At 38.9% G+C, this 24,483-nt stretch overlaps 1 protein-coding gene across 1 annotated transcript in view; it reads left to right on the top strand.

Moving 5' to 3' along the window:
* MAP3K1 (mitogen-activated protein kinase kinase kinase 1, E3 ubiquitin protein ligase) overlaps window positions 1-24,483 on the top strand; it is a 104,912-nt gene that overhangs the window by 1,176 nt on the left and 79,253 nt on the right. The window lies entirely within an intron of this gene.

Raw genomic sequence — 24,483 nt, forward strand, 5'->3', positions numbered from 1 at the left:
CAGGTACTTGGGGCTGAGCCCGAACGCCAGGAGGCGCGCCCCAAGCACCGGCCGCAAGGGGGTCCCCAGGGAGAGCTCGGTAATGTCTGTCAAAACGGTGAAGGCGGATGGGCTGCAAACCCGTGGGATTTGCAGCCTTTTAGGATTTAGGATTTTCTACTTGCCACCCCCACGGGGCTCCAAGTGTACTTCGGAATGCGAACTGCCCAACTAAGACTAGAGTGACTTCGGTTTGGAGTTTGAATTTGGTCTTTGAAGTTTGTGTAAGAGCCAGGACCGGATGTGTCAGCCATTCAGTTTCAAAGCGGTGGTGACTACTCCCCGCAGTCCCTCTGGCGTGATTCTGGGAGCGCTGCGCGGGTGCGGGGCTTCCTGCGCCGTGCAGCTGCGCGGCCGCCCGCCGACTGCCGAATTCCAGGGGCCACGGAGCCGTGGGCTTCGGCTCAGATGAGACTTGTACGATGTGTGTAATGTGATTCAGAAGAGCGATTAGTGACCTGACCCTTTTTGGCAACTGGGACTTTTCTGTTATAGGAAATTCATTTAAGTGTGACACCCATAATCTTTGTTTTTTAAAAAATCTGACTACCCTATGCAAAACACAAAGTCTTAGGGTATTTTGAGTTGCTGAAAATGTTTTGTCCTGTAGAATTCCCTGACTCTTATTTCTGAGTGTGTGTCTTAGGTTTGTGTTCTTGTGAGATTAATTTGACAATGGAAGTCTTGGTTTTGGTTAGTTATCTGAAGTGATTTGGTGAGATTGTTTATTTGTTTAAAGCTATAGTTCATTTATTAATTGGAACCTCCCCCCCCCCAAAAAAAAAAAAATATATATATATATTCTTAGACTCTACCATGTCAATATTTAAACAAAAGGAGATTGTGACTCTGGTTTTTTGTGTGCACTTGTACATACATGTAACTTAGTTTTACAAGAGTCATATAGTTCTACAGTTTCCTATTTCTATAAAGATTGGACTAAAACTTAACTGGAAAAATTACTTGAAGGCAGTTGATTGCCACAGATGAACTCCATATAAACATTTAAAACCCCAAATGTGAGAAATTGATGTTAATCTCTCCTCATGATCTGTAACTTTTTTGAACATAATAATGTAGTAAATGTCAGCATTCTGGTTATCTCACTGAGCTATGGATATGTGCTGTAAGAGCCAACCACTGTAGAAACAATACATAGAAGTTATTTGGTGTGATCTCTTGACACAAAATAAGAGAACTAAGGTGGAGGTAGATCGAATACAAGACTTTGTTTTTGTATTTTATATCCTAGATTTTGTATCCTCTTTGTGTAAGGAGTAGATTGATTGCATAGTACATGCTATAACGCACTAGGCAGCATACAATTTTTTTCAGATCAATTTCATTAGCCAGAATGCTTTTGGCTCATCCCAAATATAAATATTTCATTTATTGTAAAATCAGTTTCTTATCCTTTTAAAATACTTTGTTCATTGGCATTTGGGTTGAAATTCATTTCAATATCATGGTATAAACATTGATTATAAGCAGTTGAATAAAATCTCAATTTTTTTTTTTTTTTACAATATTTTCATACTTTGAGGAAGAAAATCCAACAGTGAGATTTTGAAATATTTTTAAATATGTGGAGTGGTCTAAAGATTCCCTGTATCGAAAAGCCTGTTTGTGTTTTTAAGGAAAGAATTCTGTGACTTTGATTTAAGAATTTCCTTTAGTGTCTGGTCTTGAATATAGAAATTGTAAGTGTCAAAAGTACACTTGTCAGCTATAAATTTTATGTATAATATACTGATTTTAAAATTGAAGATTTAAAATCTGGCCCTTTTCTTCAGAATCCTTACTTAAATCAGTGAAAGTTTTGTGCCTGTAAGTGGCGCCCAAGGGTTTCAAATTTTTTTTTATATTTAGGGCTTTTTCTTCCTATTTACTGCCTTTGAAGAAAAATTACAGTGTTACTCTCCATTGAACAGGCTATTGTGAGTTTAGTAGATATAATTATTCCATCCTATTTTGGTAACATAAAAAGGCCAAACTATCAATTTGCAGGCCCCATGAAAGAACAAGATATGCTGTCTTGTTAATGTTAGTTTTGTTTAAAGCTATTTCATAGGCTGCTTTTATATTCTCACATAGCCCTTAGCTTTCACTTCCTTTCAGAAGCTGTTAAGCTAAAAATACAATTCTTAGTGACATTTTACTAGTGAAGGTATAGTGACAACATCTAAAAATGGGCTTTTTAAAATTAAGATTGTGATATAAAATAATAATAGTAGTTTCATAAGTTCATCTTACATGAATTTGAAAGTTTTATAGTTATGAATTGTCTCCAGGCTTCATTTTAAATCAGTTAAAAAAGCTAATGCATTCTTCAAAGATTAACCTTATTAAATATAATTCTGAAAGGGAAATGTCAGAGTTGTAATTGTTGCCAACTTTTGTTTTCTTTTCATATCTGATTTTGGCAAAGATGACTGGTTAACCAACATTCCTTAATGTATAATTTCCAATACCCTATAATAACTCCATTTTGTTACATACAAAAAACAGGAAGTAGCTCTGTGCATTGATATTCTTTCATGTCTTGTATACCAAGCATAATACACTGTATTTTTTAGAAATGTTCACTGACTTGCAGACTTGAAGGTTTCAAAGTAGGGAGAGAAAGGAGTGGTCTTTTGCTTTCAACAAGAGCAAAAGAACCAGCTGCAGCTTGCCTAGGCTGAGTGTGCTGATCAGTTCTTGACACTAGCTGTGCACATTCCAGAAGAAATGATGGCATGGCAAGGTAGTTAATGGGGCATGGATTACCCTGAGGAAGAATGTGGGGTGTACAAAAGAGCTGAGTTAGAAAGCACAACTGTTGAGTTTTGTACCTGCGTCAGTGGTTAGCACTCTGCTGCTAACCGAAAGGCTGGTGGTTCGAACTTAAGAAAAAGGTGTGGCCGTCTGCTTTCATAACATTTACAGCCTTAGAAATCCTATGGGGTTATTCTACTGGGCCCTCAAATGTTGCTGTGAGTCACAACTGACTCAACAGAAGTGGATCAATCTCTTTGGTTGTGGGGACGATCTTTTGGTGAAAAATGTACATGAAAATGAAACAATCTCTGGAGGCCAGTATTATGCACCGCTAACCAGGTGTGATGCTGTAGAATAAGCACTGGACCTCAGGTCTGTTTGAACCACAAGGTTGGCAGTTCAAACCCACCAGCCACTCTTATGAAACCCTATCCACTGTCGCTATGATTCAGAACCGACTAGACTACGCTTAACAACAAGAGCATTAAAATAATGGAGACCTGAAAATAATAAAAACATTGGAGTCCTGGTGTGGTGCTATAAGATAAGCACTGGACTAATAACTTCACGGTTGGCAGTTCACATCCACCAGCCGCTCCTAGGAAACCCTCTGTAGGGTCACTGTGAGTCAGAACTGACTCCACGACACGTAACTACCTTAAGATGCCTTATTTATAGCAGATAAACCAGGCATATTTCTTAGATTTGGTTGTTTCTTGGCCTCTTTTTATACCCTAAGTCAAAAGTTAAAGCTACTTTTTTTTTTTTTTAAGTTAAAGCTACTTAAAATGGAAATGTATAGATGAACATGAGGCTTCAGACAGTTTGTAGGAAAATGGAATTAAAAGATAAATTTTACACTAACTTTTGACGCCCCCCCCCCATATAGTAACAGGAATAAAATTCAGATTCTCTTTAAGAAATTTTTAATTTAAACACAAAAGAAAAAAGTAGGACTACAGTTAAAACAGGGGGTCCTGGTGTGACACTGGAGGATAAGCACTGGACTGCTAGCCACAAGGTTAGTGGTTAAAAACCAGCAGCTGCTCTTCAGACTGAAGTCAGTTGCTATGAGTTGAAATGCACTTGACGCCACTTAACAACAACAACTGAGTTAAAATAAATGGCTCATTGCAAAGCAGTGATATTAGTCAGGTACTCTTTTCATGCTGGGAAATTATAAGATGCTTTTAACTGTTCATTGAGCATCTATAGGTATACTTACATCGTTTGTATATCTTTTTTATATCCCTCGCCTTATATGTGCCAGGCAAGTTACACACAGTATCTCATTTAAGAGAAGGAAACTTAATCTAAAATGCTAGAAGTCTCATGATCACACAACTAGAAGGACAGAGGAGCTAGAATCCAAATCCAAGGCAATCTGACTCCACAGCCCATTTCTTCTCACTACTCTGCTGCCTCCATTTTCATTTTCAAATTCATTGATGATTGTTGTGTTGTTGTTGTTGTTAAGTTCTGTGGAGTGGATCCCGACCCATAGCGAGCCTGTATAGGGTTTCCAAGGAGCAGCTGTGAGCTTGAACCATCGACCTTACAGTTCACAAGACTTTGCAGTCTGACGCATTAGCCCACAGCACTACACCAGGATGATTATTAGGAGGAAGTTATTTCTCAGGAGTCATAATAGATTGCTAGATCTCTTCTTGATGTCACTACCAATATATTTGTTTGCTGATATATATATACAGACTATAGGAGCTCTGGTAGCATAGTGGTTACGAATCAGGCTGCGAACCGCAAGGTCAGCAGTTCGAAACTACCAGCCGTTCCTCGGGAGAAAGATGAGGCTTTCTGCTCCCATAAAGATTTACAGCCTCGGAAACCCTGTACATGGTTGCTATGAGTCGGAATCGACTCCACGGCACATAACAACAACAACAACAACATTTGCTTATGAGTCAGAATTGACTCAATGGCAAAAGATAATGATTTTTTTTTTTTTAAGTTTATCTGCTTATATTTTTATAGTTCATGGTTTTCTATAACCTGGCCTCCTACATATAATACAAGTAAGCTGTGATTAGGTATGTTAGGCAAAGAGGGTAAACGATCAGTCTTGAATGCTTCGTAGAATAAGTGTTGCATTGAATCAAAAGTGAGAAAAATAAAGAAGCTGGAATTAACACTACTTTCATCTTAATCATCATACATAAAGAGACACTGTTTCAATGCTGATGAACTCTATCTTTCTATATTTTTTAGAGTTCATTCATTTGCCATTCATGAACTGCATACACTTGCCATTTATAAACACCCCCTCCCTACAAGGTGGTAGTTCAGGTGGTAGAGAAAAAAATCGATGTAATCTCTGCTTCTGTTTGTGATTACAGTACAGACATGTTTCATAGTACACACATGCTATAGAAAGAAGGGAATACAGAGGAACACCCAGATTAGAATTCGTACTCTGAATTTCATCTATAGTGTTCTACATGGTAAATACAATGCTATCTTTCCAGCTTTCTGAGGAATTCATTGACCTTGGAGAAGTGTAGACTGGTAGTTGGTTCTACTTTCTGCTTGTGTCTGTGGCCTGCTATAGCTTTTTCTTTTAACCTCTTTCCCTTTACTTAGAATAGATATGTGTTGTAGTTTCGGGTCACAGAACTCTAGATAAAGATTAGTTTCAACCTACTGCTTGCAATCTTAAAAGGAATGTATACAGTACTGCAAGTTCAGACATGATTTTTTTTTCTTGTAAGAAAATTAAAATGGGAACGCAGACAGCAAGAAATTCAGTATCTGTTGTAAAAATCAGACCAACCTTGCAAAAAATAGTAAAGGGAGTTCTTTGGACAGAGAACCAACAGTGGCAGACATCAACCTGAGACTAACATGTATGACAATATCACCTAGACCCAACCCAGATTTGTTGTTGATTCCAACTCACAGTGTTCCTGTAGAGGTTTACCAAGGAGTGATTGGTGGATTTGAACCACCAACCATGTGGTAAGCAGTCCATTGCTTATCCTGCAGCACCACAGAAGTATGCAAAGTAAAGTAGACTCTTAAGACTGAAAATAGAGAACCAGAGATACACTTACAACAAAAACAACAAAGATAGCATAAAGTAAAAAGAGAGAATAATGTCGTTCTAGAACTTCCAAATGAAAAGGAAACCAAATAGATTTCAAGAAAAGAACCAAATTAAAAAAATAAAAATAAATTGTAACCCTAAAAGCAGAGTCTTGGTGTGACACTGTGGGATTAGCATTTGATTGCAAGGTCAGCGGTTCATATTCCTTGGAAACTCTATACAGGGTTACTATGAGTTAGAACTGACTTGAAGGCTATTAACAACACTAAACACTAGACCAAGCCTTACTCCTAGCCCTAGCTCCAGCCCTACCCCTACCCTTATCATTAACCCTAGTCCTAACCATAACCCTAAAAATAAACAAAATCCTAGTCTTTGTGTGGCGCTGTGGTATAAACACTGGACTGCTAACTGTAAGGTCAGTAGTTCAAATCAACTAGCCACTCATGGAAACCCTGTATAGGGTTGCTGTGAGTCAGAATCTACTCCATAGCACTTAACAACGATAGGCCTAGCATAGACCTAGCCATAGTGCCAACCCTAACTCCTTGTTGATGTTGTTATGTGACATAGAGTCGGTTTCAACTCATAGCGACCCTGTACAGGGTTTCCGAGGCTGCACATCTTTACAGGAGCAGAACGCCTCATCTTTCTCCCGCGGAACAGCTGGTAGTTTCCAACTGCTGACCTTGAGGTTCGCAGCCCGATTCGTAACCACTACACTATTACTTATCCCCACCCCCACCCCCCAAAAAAAGAAATTCGGTATCTGCCAATGCCAGTTTTAAAATTGAATCTTTATTAGTAACAGCAATTCTGCTAGTTAAGAAAACAATGTAAGGAAATGTAAAATATGCTCTAGGGCGTAAGATGATCAAGAAGATATACTTGTCTTCATTTACTCGCTGCATGTCACAGTTGATTTAGGTATGCTTGGTATGGAAGGGAATTCTGTTAGTGAATGGATCCTTTGGAATACCACTGTTAGTGTGATTCAGTAGATTGAGATTTTGAGGATAGCTGTTAAATTCTAAAGGCCCATTAAGTTTACATTTGAGAGTACATTCTATCACCTGGAAATTATTAATTGGGCCACGGGACATCTTAAAGACTGGATTAAGTCCCTGGAGCCACACTGTAGAGCTTATGCAGTAGCCAGCTAAGTTTATCATGTGTAAGCATAATAGTGGAATCCCTGGCGTGGTGCGCTGGACTACAAAGTCGGCGGTTCTAGCTCACCAGCCACTCCTTGGAAATCCTATGCAGGGTTGCTATGACAGAACTGACTTAACAACACCTAACAACAGCAAGCATAATGATGATGAGGGTATGTGGAGTAAGGAGAGGGTAGGGTAGATTGTGGACTATAAAGTAAAGCTTTACCCTTGACAGACAGACATAAGCATTACTTTTCTTTATTTCCTAAATAATCATTTAACAGATGTGTTCCCAAAGAAGTTTCAAACTGATTTTATAGTGTTCAGAGTATTAAGTATCAGTAGTTAAAAGACTAGGGACTCTGTTTTAGCACATAGACTAGTGCCTGGCACCTGTGGATGTTAGGCTTTCTGAGAGGCAGCTGGTGAGTGTGAACTGCTGACCTACAATGCCACATCAGGAGTCTGTCTCATGATTGTTGTGGCTGTTGTGTCGTCAAGTCGGTCCCAAATCATAGCGACCCTGTATAGGATTTCCAAGGAGCAACTGGTGAGTTTGAACTGTGGACCTTGTGGTTCAAACCACACCAGCACTCCATCTCCTGATTATTAGGATGAATTAATTTTCCCAAAGTGATTATTTTTAGGTTTGTGTCCGAAGATTACAGTCGCTTACCTCAAACATGACCTAGCTTAAGACAAGTTTTGAGGCAACTCCTTAGGAGTTTTTGGACATTACTTGATTTTTAGCTGCAGTAGTGGTCACTGTGAACCGCAAGGTCAGTGGTTCAAACTCACCAGCTGCTCCTCAGAAACCCTGTACAGGGTCACTGTGAGTTGGAACTGACTTAAAGGCACTTAACAACAGTTGGTATTTAGCAAGCAGTCATTGGTTATATTGGCCAGTTTAATTTCATGTGAAACTTACAGTTACTATCTTGCTTTTAATGACTGAGTGTACGTTGTAAAATAAGTGGTGCCATGTTCAAACTGTCACATCTTGAGAACGCTGAGATCCTGGTTTTTGAAAACATCTTGTTATTTAGGTTAATACATAGATTCTCCTGGTTTACTTCTTAGTCTTGGCGATTCTTCCTTGAAGGTCCATCGTTATCCTCTTGAGCTTTATGTTAGAAACTCTTCAGATGGTTTTAGCCTTCTCTCATTCTGTCTTCTGTATCCTCACTCCAGTAGCATGCATGTCCTTAGATCAATGATCCATCCATTAACAAATGATTCCAGAGACTGTGTAGCCCGAGCTTTAATCTCTTCTAAACTCTTGTTGTTGTTAAGTGCCATCGAGTCGGTTCCGACCCATAGCGACCCTGTATAGGGTTTCCGAGGGTGTAAATCTTTACGGGAGTAGAAAGCCTCATCTTTCTCCCGTGGAGCAGCTGGTAGTTTCGAACCGCTGACCTTAAGGTTTGCAGCCCGATTCGTAACCACTACGCTACCAGAGCTCCTTGGTAAACCTATATTCGTAACATTGCCATTTGAACATCTCAACAGTATCCCTCAAAATTTGCCATCTTCTTCCATAAACCTTGGCTGTCTTTTCACAGTTTATCTGCACAGTAAGTTGTTGATAAGTGCCACACCAGCCCAGTACGTAACTCTATAATACATTCTGCTTACCTCGTAGAACCAGAACCTAGGAGGCATCCTTGACACCTCCTTTCCCCTTATCTCCTCATAATCAGTCCATCATCAAAAAGCTTTCACATGCTTTCCTTCTGGATAAAGACTACATTAGCCTTAATATGCTATGTAGTCCTTGCCTAGTCTGGTCCCTGCCTGCCTCTCCAGGCTCATCTTAGATCACTTTGGTCTTTGTTGTCTGCAGGCTGGCTGCCTTTCATTTCCTCAAACTGAGCACAGAGCCTTTACTATAGCACCTCTTCCCTGCCTAGAAGCCTCTTCCTGGAACCAAGTCAGCACCTCTGCTCAGATCATAGTTCATAAATGCTTCCCCAGAGAAGTCTTCCCCTGATGCAGCAAACGAGCTAGGTTCAGATCATTAGCATTTATAACACAGTGTCTGCTGCCATTGTTGTGATTTTACATTTTTGTTACCTCATTTGAGGGATGATTGTCTTCCCCTAAAACCCAAAATCTGAGTGGGCAGGGCCCAGGACTGGATAGGGACCACGCACCTAGCAGAATGCTTGGCACAGAATAGATACTTGGTAACTAGGTTGTAAGAGCACACTATGAGAGCACGCTATGTTAGTGGACTCTTGCCCAGTGTGGCCTGTAGAATAAGGTCTGGACCGCAAGGTCAGTTTGAACCATAAGGTCAGCAGTTCAAACTCACCAGCTGCGCCTCAAAAACCCTATACAGAGTCGTTATGAGTCAGAACCAACTTGATGGCCCTTAACAACAACGTATCAAAGTAAGCTGTCCTTCTTTCCTTGAGGCATTTAGCATGCCCAGTAGTCTAGATATTTCCCAATAAGTTTATCATAAGTCTACAGCTTGGAAAAACTGATAATCTAGAGTTTTGCCATTTAACCTCTTTCAAACCAGGTCCTAGACTATGGTTCAACAAAACGAAAGAACAGATGATCTACTAACATAGCTGTTAAGTGCTTGCTGTTCAGACCGACCTTGCAGTCCCGCGCATTATCCACAGCGCCACACCAGGACTCCTACTGTGATACAGAGCAAGTAAATGATTTCAAGCTCTGAAGGTTTGTTATAGGTTAGACAAGTTTGTTATTGGCAAACAATTCTTATAACTGCTGGTGGTGGCAGTATGCCATGGAGTGAGTTTCCGAGGCTTTACATCTTTCCAGGAGCAAAAGTCTCATCTATCTCCCATGGAGCGGCTGGTAGTTTTAAACTACTGACCTTGAGGTTAGCAGCCTGATTCGTAACCACTACGCTACCAGAGTTCCTTTCTTTAACTACTACGAAATAGAAAATGTGTGTATATATACATAAAGGTCATGCATTAATGTAATTGCACCTTTTTTAAGTTTTCAGAATGATATTTAATCTTAAAATACTACTTTTAGGATTTATAATGTATCCAGTACTTCATCGAAAATTCATTAGTTTATTACTGATAATAATTCAATTTGAGATGAACAGAAGTTTCCTTTTGCATTCAAGAAAATATTTGCCAGGAAAATACTGTATGAGATTTCAGAAGTCAAGGACCCAAGTAACAGAAAACATTTCAAAGTGTACAAGTGGTAACTGAGCCCAGCAGCCTCCCTTATCTAGAACATGGTTTAGCACTAAGAAGTAGGTAGCGGAGGCTCTGAGCAGCCAACACACTTGTAACAAAATCTGTGCTTTGAAGTTCTTTGATTTTACGCTTAGAAGTATTCCAAGGGCATTCACTCAGGATTCCTTGACATTTATTTAAGACATTGTTCTTGCAATTTTGCCTATTTGGAGTTTCTAACATGCAGCAATTTAAAGCAGCCAATTAGAAGGGACAGGTTAACAGTGTGAGTCATGCAAGAGAGAAGTTCCCTGAAGACAGCAGCAGTGTTGAAGCAACAGACCTTAGTGAAGAGAGAGAGAGGAGAGAGCATTAAAACCGTGCAATCAGGGGTCACCCATTTGACCTGTTTGTTGGAGCAGTTAGTGCCACATACCTGGGCAACCCCTAAATTTAAAGATGTTATCACACACTATTCAGCATTGCATCCTAGGCATCAATTTTCTGATTTGTAAAGTGAGTTTAAGATTATGTATCGTTGGTTTTATTTATAAAGGCAACTGTGGCACCTTATTAAAAGATTGTCATTTATAGTCAATGAATTAAAATTAGAAGGTTATATTTTAGGAAAATTTCTATCCAAAAAAATTACAGAAACATTTTAATCTTTAAAGTGATAAACTGCTAAATAATCTAGATGATACGGCCATGTAGGCCTTGATGATGATACTGAATAAATGAGGTGGACTTTAGAATTACGGAGCCCTGGCATGGTGGTGTAGGATAACTGCTGAACTGGTTAATCGCAAAGTCAGTTCAAACCCACCAGCCTCTCCTCTGAAACCCTATACAGGGTTGCTATGAGTTAGACCGACTTGATAGCACTTAACAACAGTAACAGTGCTTTAGAATTACATAAAATTGAATGCAGCTCGTTAGAAATGTCTAGTGGACTGTCTGTTTATTTGTTGGCATGAGCCATTTTATATCCCCCAATTTCTTGAAAATAATGATTCCTCTATCTCCCCCACCTTCCCCTGTTATCTAGTTATATGTTGAAGAGTCAGAAGAATCTTAGACTTGGGAGGCAGGCAGTAAACTCCAGCTTTATGACATTGACCAAGTTATTACTTAAAAGTTTTTGGTTTATGTATAAGTAAAATACCTGTTCTAGGAAGCTGTAAGGATAGATGGTGAATGTATCTTAAATGTCTAATATTCTAACATAATATTTACTTGTGTTTTAAAATAGTTAATAGTTTCATCTTCTTTCAGATATATTTTGATTAATTGGCTATATTTGTTATTTATTCTTTGGATTTCTGGTGATACTCGTAGTTTCATGGAACCTTAGATATTTAAGAAGAAATGGCAGATTAATATAAATACCCTTAAACTTTTAAAATCTAAATTTATTTTATATTTTGAAAATATGTTTCAGTGATTCTTGTACAGTGGCATGAGTCCATGCTATTAGAAAGCAGTATAAGAAGATCCTTAGGGTAGATCTGAGATTGAGAATTTATAGAATTAAATTCTAGTAGTAAAATGATTGGGTAGCCTTTTAAAAGCAATAGAACAATGTGTTTTAAACTTATCTGTAGTCTAACAAAACAGCAATTTAGCTATATTGTGCATGTTGTTATTAAGTGCTTTTGAGTTGGTTTCAGCTCATGGCTAGCCTGTACAGGGTTTCTGAGGAGCGATTGGTGGGATTGAACCACCATCCTTGAGATTAGCAGTCCAGTGCTTATCCTACAATGCCACACTAAGACTCCATATTGTGCATACTGCTATACAATTTTTTTTTTGCCCTTAACAATGTTTTGTTAGTTATTTTAAGGATGGATATAGATTTTATCTTTTCAGTGACTGCATAGTATTCCATCAAATGCATGTCTCATTAATTAACCAGTTTCCTATTTTACAGACATTAATTTTGTCTCGTTTTTTGTTGTAGTAAGCATCAGTGATTACCATTGTGTATACATTTTCATATAGCTTGCATTCAATTCTGTAGAGTAAATATTCAGAAGTGAAGTTGCTGAGTCAGAGAGTGTGCATATTTTTAAAAATTGGTTAAATAGCTAAGTAGCCTTCACTTAACCTCATAGTATGTGAGAGTGCCCATTGCGCCTATTCTTGTCAACAATGGATATCTTTCATTATGATGGTTGTGTGCCGTGGAGTATGTTCCGACTCATAGTGACCCTGTATAGGGTTTCTGGGGTGTAAATCTTTACAGAAACAGAAAGCCTCGTCTTTCTCTCCCGCAAAGCAGCTGGTAGTTTTGAACTGCTGACCTTAAGGTTAGCAGTCTGACTCCATAACCACTATACTTCTGCATTAAGAACATTAGAGCTGATATTTGTTTTCAGTTGATTTTCTCCACTTCTGTCTTATGACTTTGATTATAATTTTCTATTAAGCTTATATATATTTTTCTTTCTTTCTTTCTTTTAATTTTCTGTTCTTTCTCTTACAGCTTTTGTGTTTAGGTCATATTGAAAGGCTTCCTGAGAGACAGTGCTATGTGGTGGTTAAAAACACAGACATCTGGGCCCTAGGGTTCACCACTATTCAACAATGTTAACATTGGAAGTTACTTAACTTCTTTCTTCCTTAGTTTCCCAGCTTTAAAATGGCAATAATAATAGTATTCACTTCAAAGTTGTAAGGATTGAAAGAATTTTATTTGTATTACTCCTAAAAACAGTGCTTGGTCCATTGCTGTTGTTAGGTGCTGTTGAGTCAGTTTTGACCCATAGTGACCTTGTATAGAGTTTTTCTGAGGAGCAGCTGGTGAGTTTGAATCACCGACCTTGCAATTGGGTGTTTATCCTACATCGCCACACCAGGTCTCCACTTGGTTCATAGTAAATACTGTATAAGCAATAGCTATTATCACTCTCTACTGCCCAGTTCTAAACATTTATTAGTATTTTCTGAGGATGAAGTAGAGGCACTGAACTTTTACATGGAGGGAAGTGTCAAGATCATACCATACCTGCACTTTAGAAACTCATGCTGACTGCAGTGTAGAGAAGAAAGGAGGACACATGCAAAAGGCAGGAAGCTTGTTAGCAAGGAGGCTTTACAAATACTGGGAAGAGCAGACAGTGGCCTGATCCTGGTTAGCACTCTTAGGAGTGGAGAGATATTGGTAAATTTCAGAAGATCAGAAATTGGTAACAACAGGACTAGCTATGGATGGTGAGAAAGCCAGAGGACTAAGAACAGCAGTTAGGGAGACCTTGGCAACATTTATCTGAGGGGATCTGAGTAGGAGGCTGGAGAGACTGGAAAAGAGGGATTCAGTTTGCATACATGGTATCTGTAAGTGCCTGACAGTGCAGAGCTGCGCCTCCTGGAGGAACTGTTTCAGACACAGTTGGATACAGAGTTCAGCCACTGAAGCCAAGACATCTTAAACACCAAAATACTGGCAAGAACAAGTCAGCATAGATGTAGCTGATAATCTCTAGATACAGTCTTTTATCTCTAGTAATGACTGACTTTCTTATCATCTTTGTCCAAGACTTAAAATTGATTATTTGGGAATTGTTCTACCCCTTCATGTAGATTGGACTCACTTCTCAGGCCCCACCTTAGTAATTGAACATTCTGCTCCAGCCATTGGGAACAAGGTCATTATATTTATTCCCCAACTGATCCTTCTCGATGTGCTAAATGCTGTTTCCTCTGTCTGGAGTAGTCATTCGCCCCTCTATGAGTTTATGTTTTTATCTCCCTTAAAATAAAGATTTAATATTCTACTAAAAATAAATGGGACTGTTTGCAGAAGTAAATACTGTACTGTAACTTCTGCTGCAAGGAGCTCAGGTAGCATAGTGGTTATGAATTGGGCTGCGAACCTTAAGGTCAGCAGTTCGAAACTACCAGCCGCTCCACGGGAGAAAGAGGAGGCTTTCTGCTCTCATAAAGATTTACAGCCTCAGAAACCCTGTACAGGGTGGCTGTGGGTCAGAACTGACTTGACGGCACTTAACAACAACAACAACTTCTGCTGTACTCTTTGGATTTGAACCTTTCCACTTATTCCTCTACCATCACACATATGCAGGCAATCGTGTCTTATTAAACAGTGACATTTACAAAGAGTTGTTTGTAAAGCAAACACTATTGTAAACTGAATCAGATTTTCCTACTTACTTGTGTTACAGTTTTAGAGGCGCAGTCTTAGGGGAAAATTATTGGATCCAAGCAAAGTGTATTCACATTTAGAATAATAAAAGGCTACCACAAGTCATATACTCAAAGGCTTCAGCAAAGAGTGTGAGTTGATGTGGGCACGTCCGTCACAAATTTCCTATCATCTGCAGGGTCCCAGGTAGCTGATGAGTTGTAGGCAAACAAGCAAATCATATATGGGGTCACTTTGAATCCCTTTTTGTCTGGTCTGTCAGGACTCATAGAGATGAGAGGGTAGGGTTGTCAATATGTCCTTCGTCGATGTTGTCACCTCTGCTGACTTGGGATGTCCACACATTTAAAAAACAGTTTCTGGGTGAGTCAGGTACCCAGGTGCTAGGGACCCAGCAAGAAAGACGTCTCCATTCTGAAGTCCCTCACTTAGTATGGATTTTATCGAGGTAGAGAGGGCAATGCTGATGACAAAGGCTGTGTGCTGACCTTAGCTAGCTGGGAGTGGGGGAGATGCCAAGAAGAGTTTTATGGGAAATGTGAGGTCCAGCCAAGTCTTGAAGAATTTGAAGAAGTTGACAGGTGAAGGGGCTTTCAGGGAGGTTTCATGGTAGAATGCTGAGGAGGGAGGCTGTAACATACAGAGACGCTGAATACAGTGGCTGTATAATGTCTGCAGAACTATAGGTATTATTAGTGCGCAAGAAACTGGGCTTTGGAGGAGAGAAGGTGCAGGTGGGACTCAGGCTCTCTGTCTATTATTGCTCCCATTGGCCAATCCTTAGATCTCAGTTCTTAGGACAAAATAAAAAGCCTTTGTAGTTTGACAGGTAACTACAGTGCACTGTAGTTGGAGGAAATGGGTCAAGAGGCCCAAGGAAGGAGTTACATCAGAGTTGGTACAAAACAGTCTGAGGTCACAAGTCTGCACTTCTGACAGCTCCCGTCGTTTCAGAGGCTCACAAACTGGGAAATTCTCTCATGGAAAAAAAAAAAAAAAAAAATCCATCCACTCTGGTCCCTACATTTGGTTTTGGAATGGCGCATTAATATTTCAAAAACTGCATGGTGTGGTAATTAAGAATCTGAGCCCTTGGAGTCAGGCCTGGTAGCCAGCCACTTACTACCATTGGACTCTAGGAAGTTACTAATTTTTTCTGACCCTCAAATTTCTCATATCTGAAATGGGGTGGTGGTGGTTATTGACCCAGTTCATATTGACTATCTCTAATAAGGAGTCCTGGTGTTTGCGTTGTCGGATAAGCACTCCACCATAAGGTCTGTTTGAACCACTGTAGGTTACGCAAGATCAGTATTTCAAACCTATAGCTACTTCTGGGAAACCCTATGCAGTTTTGTTATGAGTTGAAACTGACTTGACGACATTTAACAACAACAACAACAACAACAAAATACTACTAAGGAGCCCTGGTTGTGCAGTCCTTAAGCACTCAACTGCTAACTGGAAGGTCATCAGTTTGAGTTCACCAGTTCCTTCATGAGAAAAAGATGTGGCAGGCTGCTTCTGTAAAGATTTGAGGCAGTTCTCCTCTTCTGTATAGATAGATGTAGGGTCACTGTGAGCTGTAATCAACTCAGCAGCACACAACAACATACTACTATTGCAAATAATTGTACAGTTTTAACCTTTAATTGTACAGATGAGGATGGGATTAAGAAATATAGGATTTCTATACTAGTTGCTATTAGTTTAGAAATGCAGGCTGTTTGGATTATGTATCATCTTGATAGCAATTTATTTTTCCTACTGTTTAAAATTATTTACTAGAATAATGGTAAACTGTAATTTTCAGTATTTATGAGGTGAAGCATCTCATCATCATATTAGATTGGCCAAAAGCAGGTCTCCTAGGACTCTTTTTTTATTCATCTGTGCGAAGAATTAGTTGGCCTACATAATCTCATGGTTTTTCTTCAAACTCTTGCAACTACCCTAAATTTCAATTTTAAAAGTATTTTTATGTAAAATTTAGCTATAATTATTCAAATAATAATTTGGTTTTTGAATTTTTAAATTCTTGGAATGCTAACCCTGGACACCAACCAAATATATAAAGTAAAACTATGAAAAGAGAGCAGTTGTATTATTTAAATGATACTAGCTGATGAGAAAATATATTATTTCTTAAAGTTTATAGATACTTATGCTGAGGATAGATTTAATAAAATATTTTTAAGGGCAAAAGTAGTATGTTTTTGTTTAGCAAATGTTACCTACTTTGAGAACAATTTTTGAAATTAATTTAAATCTAATTTTAGGTAATTTTACTATTAAAATTTTTTTTTTCTTAGTTTGAATTAAAAAGAGACATTCCCCAGGGATAACCGCTAATGAGCAGTCCTTGGGCTTTTTCTTATGTTATAAAGACCGTCCCCTAAATAAATGTTTTGTGTATGCCTACTTTTTTTTTTTCATTTAAAAAATGCTTTGTTCAATGGTGTTTGTTTGCATTGTTTCCTAATTATGAGAATTCAAATTTAATTATATTTCTGGAATTTCTCATAACTTGAACAGGGTTGACAATTACTAGAAAATGTGAATTTCACTATGAATCTTTTTTCCTTTTTCTTATTGATCTGATAATTTGGGGCTCAAGTTATAGAAAATTAATGACTTTCAGAGAGATTTGAAATGGAACAATTTAAATGCTTTAATTGCTGTAATTGCTCCAGCTCTAAGCATTTCCCTCCTTGCTATTCTTCACACACAGAACTGAAGCTGTTCATAATTCATTACTGAGCAGCAGACATTCAGCAGTAATTACTGTTTGTCTTAGGTTCCCAGTAGTGAAGAATATTTAAGTCTGCCTCCTTTTATCAAAGCGTATGCAGTTTGCTAACCCTCATTGCTGTGAAAAGTTCTTCAGATATTTAGGTCCATTTAGCATGTGCTATCAGCACACAATTGCAAGGCTGTGATAAGGAGTAGAGCAAAGTCCTTTTGAATCCAGAGTCTTGATCACCTTAGCACTGTCCCCTAGCCTATTGTGATGATTAAACTGTAGGTTTTGTCGCCAGCGCATAAGCCAGTCAGACTGTCATCTGCACAATGCAAACTGAAATCTTCCTGCAGCTTTATAAGTGGATAGTAGAACATTCCCTCCACCACAAGAGGATTTGCTAGGAGAGGTTTAAATAGTGCCAAAGACATAGGAGAACAAAGCCTTCTCTCTTTGGGCTCAGGTCCATAAAGGCAGTTTTGGCATCAAGGAGAAAAAAATTGTGCTTAAGAACTTGCTTTCTCTTCTCCCTCTTACTTCCTGAGCCAAATTTTGGTGATAAGATATAAAACCATTAGTGTCTGAAGTCAGCTTATCTCTGAATTCAGAATCTTGCTAAAGAAATATGTTCAAAATTAATATGGTATGATGCTTTATTTTCAAATGATGAACTCTCCCCAAAATACTGGCTGTTACAGATTTTAATTACTAGAATAAATTATTAGAAATTTCTTAAACAAGTAGAGTATATAGTTAGCCACACCCTGAACCAAAAATGATATGTTTTTCCAAGTCTGTCCCTTCTTTGCTTTTCTCTCCCTCTCAAACATGGAAGCCTCGAACTCTTTGAGAAAGTTCCGTAATTTTTAATTCTATTTTTTCATGAATTGTTGAAGCCCCCTCGTACTCATACTCCCCATCTTACCCTTCCCCTCTCATCCCCACACACACCTCAGGTCTTGCTAAATAAAATACTGTCTGTTTACTTCATGCTGCTAAGTTGTCCTGGTACTTGGCCCTTGTAGGAACTCTGGGAGCTACTTGCCCTGAATTCAATGCAAGATTCCAGTATTCTGACACTTTTTGCTCTAGTCCTTTGGTGCTTTATTATTATTATTTTTTAACTTCATGTTTATAAATCATTCATTAACTATCGTCCTCAGCGTTTCCTAGCCTATACTTTCTGCCCTCATACTAATGGGTCACCTCTGCCTCTGCTCCAACTACATGGTTTCATGTGTAGTCAGAGCACATAAGCAAAATTTTATATTGACTAAAACCGGAGTTTAAAACTTTGTCATAAAAGTTAGCCTAAAGATGATGTGTGCTGTCAATGATTGATTTTCTATGACCTTATCTAGGATTGATATATTTTTTAATGTATTATAGAAGAGTTCGTGAAGACAGCTTTACTTTTTAGATCAGCATGTATGTTTTCTACAAAGTTTCTGCTTAAACCGTATGGTACCTTTAAAGTGTTGAGAGAGTCTTCTTTCCTGTATACTTTGGCAGGCACACGTGTCACTCTCTTCAAATTCTGACTTGTCTTCCAGTAAGTCATTAAAATATCATTGTTTTGGCTTTATAGTTCTTTCTGCCACAACTCTTACGTATGAAAAAAGTGGGTTTAAATTGTGGTTGTTTCATGATCATCTGTGTGAGTGTGGGGTTCAGAGACTGTGGCCACTGTGGAGCATTACTGATTTAAGACCTTTGGGAATTCTATGTGTCACTTGGGTTGTGGAGGGGCAGTACTGTTGTGGCTTTCTGGTTCTCCACAGCCCAGTACCTATTTTGGAGTTTCTCTTTACAACTCTGGAAAGTGAGAGCAGCCCCAGGACTCAGCTCGGATCCCTAGGCAATAAAGGGCTTGACTGCTGTGCTGAAACTAACATCAGGGCAGACTCCCCCAGCATGGGTACTGAGATCCTCTATGAACTGCTCCTGTGGATAAGACTTGCCTGAACAATAGTTGTTTGCAAGAGCATAGATGCAGACAGTACTCTGGGGGGGTAGATCTGATCAGGAATGGGCTGGAAAGCAGAAGGAGCCAGGAGGGCATTAGTGGCAGCTAGACTCAATTTCCAGAACAAATGAGCTATAAAACCTAGTCAGGTGGCTTTTCTAGGTAGGAGTCCCTTGGTGGTGCAATGGTTAAGTGCTCAAGTGCCAGCTGAAAGGTTTGAATGAACCCAGAGTTGTCTAAGGAGACAGGCCTGGCGATCTCTTTCTGACAGGTCACAGCCTTGAAAACCCTCTGCAGCAGTTCTGCTCTGCACACATGGGCTTGCCAAGAGTTGGAATCCACTTTACAACAAGGAACAACAACAGATTTTAAGAAAGGCACATGGATCACAAAGATCAAGACCTAAGCTTTTTGTTTGTTTGTTTGTTTACAGAAAGAAGAAGAAGTTTTACTCTTTTTTGGGTTTAGTTTTTATTGTGAATTGAGTCATAGTTTGTTTACAAGAGAGATCATCGGTTTTACACTCATGTTTCATTGCGATGGTTACAATCTCCTCTAAACTTTTGTAACCCCTGATTTGTAACTTAACATTTTCCTAGCTCACTTTATGAGGAGGCTTCAAAGGGTTCGTGGAAAAATTCCATTGTCTTTTCATTCAATTGTCCCATGAGCATTTTGGAGATACCGCATATATTTAGTTTAATCAGACCACCTGCCTGTTGGGCATGTAGACTGCCATTTCAAAAAATTGGTAGCATGTTTACTTATGCAGTCATTAAACAATATTCAGAATCATTCTGTTTTTCTTTTAGAGTTTAAACATTATTAAAATAAATAAATAAAAATATTTTGAACATTCTGTCCTAATTCAATATATCAGTGATTGCTTATGTTGGACTATTGGGAAAAAAAAAACCAAAAACAACAGATGAATTCCTTGAGAATTCTTCTTTGGCCTTTCAAGAGAGCCCCACTTACTCTCCATGAAGGTGAGACAGTGTAGATAGTACTTTAAAAACCATAACTATTCTGATACAGAGCTCTAGTTTCCTTTCCAGTTAAAATTAATCAAATTGCAACTAAAAATCAAGAGGCTTTGGCATTCCTTATAGGTATCTATTCAGTTTCTTCTTTTTTCCTATTAGCTGCTGGATAGGAATTGTAGGTTCTTTACTTGGAAACCTATTTAACCCTGCTCTGATTAATCAGGGTTGTGGTGGATTCAGTGTTAGCATCGGGTAGGTTTGTGAGACCTGCCCCTAGTTCTATCTTACCACTCCCACAGGACATTCAATGAAGCTTACTTTTTGATTGTTTGAGTTTGCCTGTCCTCATCTGTAAAATACAAGTGATAACCTTTCCTGGTCCCAGAATTTGGAAAGTTCCGATATGATGATGGATATGAAAGTGCTTTCAGAAGAGTAAACATAAAATACTAAGATTTATGGTCACAGCATTTTAGAATTAAGAAAGACAACACCCTGACTGGATATGTTGTAGAAGTGGGCATTGAGAGGTTTAGCCAGTGTCAGAAGGCCACAAATCCAAGTGCAGTGCCAGAACTGGAAAGGATGATGACTGGTTCATTTGAGGGCCAGCACAGCATTCTATCCTTGTCCTGTCTGAAACTACAATCATATTACACTGAGCAAGCACTGTCTCTATGCCTCGTACTCGGAGTGTGTTGCAGAGCTTGTCGCAGTGCGCTCAGTTCGTGAGTAATGAAGTCTGGATGTGAACCCAGGCAGTCTGACTCCAGGCCTGTGCTCACAACCTTTATGATAACCTTTAATACATATTTTTGTATTTTTTTTTAAATCAAGAAATGGGTTTGAGCTACATCAAAGCATACCTTATTTTATTGCAATTTACTTTATTGCATTTTGAACTGACTTTTGAAAACCAAACAAATGAAAGGTTTCCGACAATGCTGCATTGAGCAAGTCTGCCGCTGCATTTTTCCAACAGCATGTGCTCAGTTCCTGTTTCTGTGTCACATTTTGGTAATTCTCACAATATCTTAAATTTTTTGTAATGCTGTTGTACATGTAAAGGAGCTCTGGTAATGTAGTGGTTAGAAGTCAGGCTGCTAACCTGAAGGTCAGCAGTTCGAAACTACCAGCCGTTCAACAGGAGAAAGATGGAGCGTTTTGCTCCATAAAGATTTATAGCCTCAGAAACCCTGTACAGAGTCACTATATGAGTCAGAACTGACTCCACAGCAGACCATCACCACCACCACCACCATTGCACATGTAATAGAAAGCAATGTGGTATAAACACAACATGTGCACTGGGAAGCCAAAAGATACGTGTGACTCGCTTTATAGCAATATTTACTTTATTGAGAGGGTCTGAAACTGAACCCACAGAATCTCCAAGATACACCTCCAATCAATTTTTGTCTTGGCCTTTACACATTCTGCTTTACACAATATATGATGAAGTGAAAAATATATCATAGGATATGGTAAAGTAAAAAATAATATATGATGAAGTAAAAAAGTTATAAAATAAAAAAATACCTAGTGGTAACTTTAGGTTGATGTGTTTAGATCTTTCAAACATCCATAGTGAAACATCTTAATTTTGTTGTTGTTATGTGAGTTCTTATAAAACTAGGTGAGTTGTAAACATAAATATATTTAGACTTCAATGTTTACTGGATCGGATGGGTGATTAGGCTCCAGCCTACAAATATGGTTAGACTTATTTGTTGTTGTTTTTGTTGTTGTCATTGTCGTCAAGTTCTGTTAGGTCATTTCCAATACAAGCGAACTTGTATTAGGATTTCCAAGCATCAGCTGGTGGGTGTTTGTAGTGCTGACATTGCAGTTAGTAGCCCAGTATGCTTATCCTACAGCAGTACACCAGACTCCAGCCTGCCTTACTACACATATTTTTGCCAGCAGGTTGAGAAGTGTGCTTGGTAGACCCCCCTGCGTTTTAAGTACCCATTATTAACACTGTGGAGGACTTGACCTTTCATAGAGGACTGTCACAGATTTTGTCTCATCATCACCTGTGAGATAGGTTGTCATTACTGCTTTACAATTGGGCATGGGCTTGTCCAGCTCCTTAAAGTTGTAAGGCATAGAGTGGCATTCTGAGTCGCAGCTCTGCATATCACACATTCTCCCTTCTCTGCCTCTCCTCTGCTCACATGGGGCATAGGATGTGCCCTGAGGTAGCTTCCTTGGGTATCCCAGAAACTTTGAACACTTACTTCTTTACAACCATACAAAGCTAGGGGAGCACAGTAGCTCCATACAATAAGCACTGGACTGTGAGCCACCAGGTCCATGGTTCGATCCCACCAGCCACTCTGTGGGAAAAAGGTGAGCCTTTCTGCTTCTGCTAAGATTAAAGCCTTGGAAACTCTATACAGGGTCACTATGAGTCGAACTGACTCGACAGCACTTAACAACAACAATAACATACATAGCTATGAGAGCTTTTTATAAACGAACTGTGTAAAAAATACCTAGTTTTCATTTCTAATCATTTTAAATTAAAGCTCAAGTCATACTTCAGCATTTTTTAAATTGTTGTGTTTTAACTGTTGGAGATGCCTAGCTATTAATTTGGGTAGCAATATTAATATCTAAGACGAGGGTTCAATATGAAGTTCGTGCTAAATGTATTATTATTGTTAAGTGCCATCGAGTTGGTTATAACCCATGGTGATCCTGTATAGGGTTTCCAAGGAGCGGCTGGTTCAAACCAACCTTGCAGTCCAGCGCAGTAACCCACAGCACCACACATTTATTTATCCTCCTTCTCTACTAGCGATACATGTTAAATGTCTGCCCATTAAGTGTAGAACCTTTATTCTGTGTTCACCAGGTATCTTCTTTGAAAATAAAAAGAGCTTAGTGTTCAGAGAAAATTCTTTGCATAATCTCCCAAGAAAGGAGATTATCTTTGAATTTAGTTCACTCAGGTAAAACTGAAATCTTCAAGGCAAGATAAATATTTTTTTTTATCTGACATTCCAGTATTTTTGTTCTTTAATAATAATGCGCTTGGTAGTGTCGTGTAAGTGTTACATAGGTGATGCTTATGGAAACAGACACCATCATTTCACCTCAGTTTACTGATCCATCTACTGTGTGCATTCTGTGTGTATGCTACTGAATCATCTCTAAATAAAAGCTAACGGGTGGAGAGGGCAAGATGTTTTCATCCTGCGTACTCAAGCACTAACTGGTTTCTTCTAACTCGTTTCATAAGGAACTCTAGAATAAAATGGAAGAGTAGTTCTGAGTTCTACCTGGATTTAATGCCATTTGTGTATGCCCTGGATATAAGGATAATTTCATGGGCTCTGGGCTATTATTTGAGTGTACAAATGATGCAGGCAATGAAGATAAGAAAGACTATTGAGCTTTAAGAAATCCCTTTTATTTAAAATGTTCATCGATCACCCCCCTGCAAAAGAAAATCAAGAATGATTTCAGTGTTCCTGTCTTGAAAATGGTAATTCCATGTTTAGGATGTAAGTTTCAAGGCTTCTCATCAGTCAGTCTTTCTAATGCTAACTTTACTCAGTTGAATCTCAGGCTACTCAGACTCTTTGCACAAGTGCCAAGAATTGAGGAATGTATAAATCATTCCTCTTGGCGATTTTCATCCCTTGGTAGATAGTTCCAGGCTGATACCAGCACATATGAAAGGATAGTGGAGAGATTCTAGCTCAGGTACCTCTCTGAGGAATGCCAGCATTTCCCAGGTGAGCCAAAGGAACACAGCAAATGAGCCTGAGACACTACAGAGTCGGGGGAGCCAGCAAGCCAGCGAAAAGGACATTTTCTAAGGAGAGAATGGCCAGCAGTAGCAGATTTCACTGGGCATTGCATGGGAGCTGTCTCTAGAGCACTTTCAGAGAAGACAGGCATAAATGGTAAGTGGGGAATCTACTCTTCAGATGCTGGTGGAGAAGGAAGAGGGGAAGAGAGGCAGAGCCAGAGGGTTTGCAAAGGCTAAGAAGTGTTTTGGGGTTTTATTTGGTTGGTTTTTATTTTAAGATAAGAAGAGGAGATAGAGCTTTAGGCTGAGGAGATGGAGCAAGGAGAGGAGGAGGTGTCATTACCGTGTTGTTACATAGTGGGCAGTCTCTTTTAGAACACTGACATCTATCAAGATACAGTCACCAGGAAGACAGTCTGTAATTGGAAGTTTCCCATGTTTTGAGGTATAAAATATGTGAATAGCAGTTTTCTCTATATTGAACTTGTTGCAGCTAATGGTATATCAAAATATTTATTCATTCAGTAAGTTTATTAAGAAGTGACTATACACCACTAGGAATTGCTAGGCAATAGGAATATACCATTCTACAAAACAGACAAAAACCTTTACACACATAAAGAGTCAGCCTAACAAAAAAAACATAACTGTAAGCATGCCCAGAACTTATTTC

Source organism: Chrysochloris asiatica, unplaced genomic scaffold (assembly GCF_000296735.1).
Source record: "Chrysochloris asiatica unplaced genomic scaffold, ChrAsi1.0 scaffold00291, whole genome shotgun sequence".
Classification (NCBI taxonomy): Eukaryota; Metazoa; Chordata; class Mammalia; order Afrosoricida; family Chrysochloridae; genus Chrysochloris; species Chrysochloris asiatica.